Raw genomic sequence first — 3025 nt, 5'->3', positions numbered from 1 at the left:
ATCCTGCTATCTGATTCATTGTCACCAATGAAGATCTTGAAATCATAACCATCACTAGACTCCACTTCTCTCTCACTATCTCTAGATCTGTAAAGGTATTTGCATCTGTGTTGAGCCTAGAATGATTAGTTTAGGTTCTTATCTACTCATCAATAAGGTCCTTAACCACATGCTCGTTAAACAAATTATTGTCTACTTCTCATCCGACTCTCTTAGCTCACCAAAGAAAAAACATCACTATCATTACTGCTATCATTACTATCTACATGCTTGGTAGTAGTGGCACCTCCTTTCTTTCTCCTTCTTATTAGCTTTTTTCTCCTTAGTAGTGGCTGCAACTTTCTTCTCCTTATCATCACCATCTTTCCTTTCCTTATCATCATTATCTTTCTCTTTTTTGGCTACAGTTGCTTTCTTCCCACCAACTCTTTTGACATAAACTCTCTTAATCCTGATCTTCCTACTTTAGCTTGGCTCAATTGCTTCCTTATTGGTCATTATAGCTACAACTGGCTCTATCTAAATCTCATTACTCTCTTAAGGCATCTCTCTACCAGCTACCTTATCAGCACTAGAAGCAATAGCTATCTATGAAGGTTGATGGGATGGAAACAAGAGAATATCCTTGTAGCTTACACTCATTTCATCCATCTCGTACTCCACATATCCAATATAAGCCACAAGCTAAGCTCCTTCTGAAGTATATGTCAAGGAAAGTTTGATGGATCTCCCGTAGTAGATCTCTACAGTAAATAGATCACTATCTAGAACTGAGCAAATAACCGAAACCCGAAGAAGCCCATCCAATCTGACCCAATAAACATCGATTTTGATCGGTTGAAAGATATAAATTAGATGGAATCGATTGAAATTTATAAAAAATCGATTATTTATGGTCGGTTTTGGTTCTATACTTTTAACCCATATGAAACCAAATCCAACCAATGTAATATTTCACAAACTTATTTTTTTTTGTACGATATCATTTAGACTTCAATACTTCATTCTAAAAAAATATCCTATCATCTATTTGGATTTATGAAAATATTATTATTGAATTGTTAATAGAAGTACATCAATTTGAGATAATTCGAAAGTGAAAGCTTTCATATGTAAGAGCTTTCAGATGAGTATTTTTTTTTTATTTTATATAAGTTAAAAAGATCTAAAATTTATAATTTATAAAGTTTAGATCTTTTTATATTAAATTAATAAAAAATAAATAAACTTAAGTGGATAAAATTAGACTTAAAATTAATATTGGTGTCAACATTGAAGCTCAAACTGACATAATCCATCTGAACCTACTACAAACTGTTCTTCAGTTTCAAATGATTTATACATGATAAATGGTTGGTAGCGGCTTGAAAAAAAATTTAATCCAATTGGATTCAATCAATAAAATTTTTCTCTCAATCCAACCAAATTCAATCCATACTCAGCCCTATCACTATCCATCCCTACAAGAATGGATATAAGAAACCTACATGAGCAATGGTTGCTCATAACCTTATTGCAACAAATATAATCAATATTGAAATATTATTTATGATAGGTAAAGGATGTTAAATGATTCATATATCACTAAAAGGATATTTCATATAACAAGTAAATCCCAAACACCAAAATATAGAGATCATACATATGAAGGTGATACTCCATAATCACTATAAATCATATTAAAAAGAAGAAATAGTGAATTAATAAATGAAAAATAAATATAAAGAAACTTGTATTATAGTCTCAATTGATCCCTTTTTCATGACATATTCTCAGGTATGAGATTGCATACTTCCTAATAAAGAGAACAATGAGCAACCATTGCAAATTCTAATAAAAAAATTATGAGCACTCATTGCTAGTTTTGAGCAACCATTGCTAATTAGAAGGTATGATAGTGGCTACAATGGAATATGACATGTTCAAGTGAATAGATAATCAAGTGACTCCTATTTCAATATTAAATGCATGCCCTGGCTCCTTTTTGGATGACAAACAACTAAAATAGTAATCAAGTCAACTAGCTTTTATAAGTTAACTTTAAAAATTCCAAAAGTGACAGCAACAGAATGCACATATTGGCTTTTTGTTCCACCCATATAGTTTAGCATAAAGTAACATATTAGCTTTTTGACTATGGTAACTACAATGGAATGCATATAGTTTAGCAAAAAAACTCTTAAGAACACAAGGGCACAAGTCAAAAGGGACTACAATACACGGGCATATAAATCATAGAAAAAGGAATGGGACATACAAATCATAGTTTAGCATAATAACCATAGTGAATGAGGCATATAAATCATTGAAAAAGTGGGCACAAAGTCCAAAAAAATTCCTTAAGAACTGTTGAGTATCCATCATTAGAGTATAAGTATTAGGTGAGAAACAAAATACATCATGTAATAGTGAACAATGTATTTAAATAAGATTAAATCATGAACTTGCCTTGAAAGGATACAGAATGATGAACCACATGCACAACAACCATAAACATAGGGTTTTCAAGGGAAAAATAGAGTTCAAATAAATTTTGGCCTCAAAACTAGGTAGTCTATCACATGATGTATTATAAATCAAGTATTTTCAAGAAAAAATTTTGACTAAAAAGCATTACTGATCGAAAAAGATGAAACTCCCTTCATGGCTCAATGGAATTTTTTCAACCTTTGAGGATGGCTGCTTCAGAGATGCACAAGAATGGAGGGACAACTATACTCAAGTGGAGCATTAGATCATCGATTGTCACTTGATAGCTACTAAAGGATGGAGGAATGGAGTAGAGGTTTGAAGGGGGTTGAAATCTCCATTGGGGGGAGGAGGGTAACTAAAAAGATATTTGAATAGGTTAAAAGAGAATCATTTTTATCATTTGAGTTGGCAAGCTAACACCATCCATTGTCGGGGAGCTGGAGGAATCAATTTGTAATAGTTTCAAAACTTGAAGAATCTATTTAAAACTTTTTAAATTTGAGAGGATGTCTTTGGAAACACAGTCTAACATATTTTTTTATATCAATGTAAT

This window comes from Elaeis guineensis, unplaced genomic scaffold, assembly GCF_000442705.2.
Source record: "Elaeis guineensis isolate ETL-2024a unplaced genomic scaffold, EG11 Super_Scaffold_31900, whole genome shotgun sequence".
Lineage (NCBI taxonomy): Eukaryota > Viridiplantae > Streptophyta > Magnoliopsida > Arecales > Arecaceae > Elaeis > Elaeis guineensis.
This window is presented reverse-complemented; position numbering follows the sequence as displayed.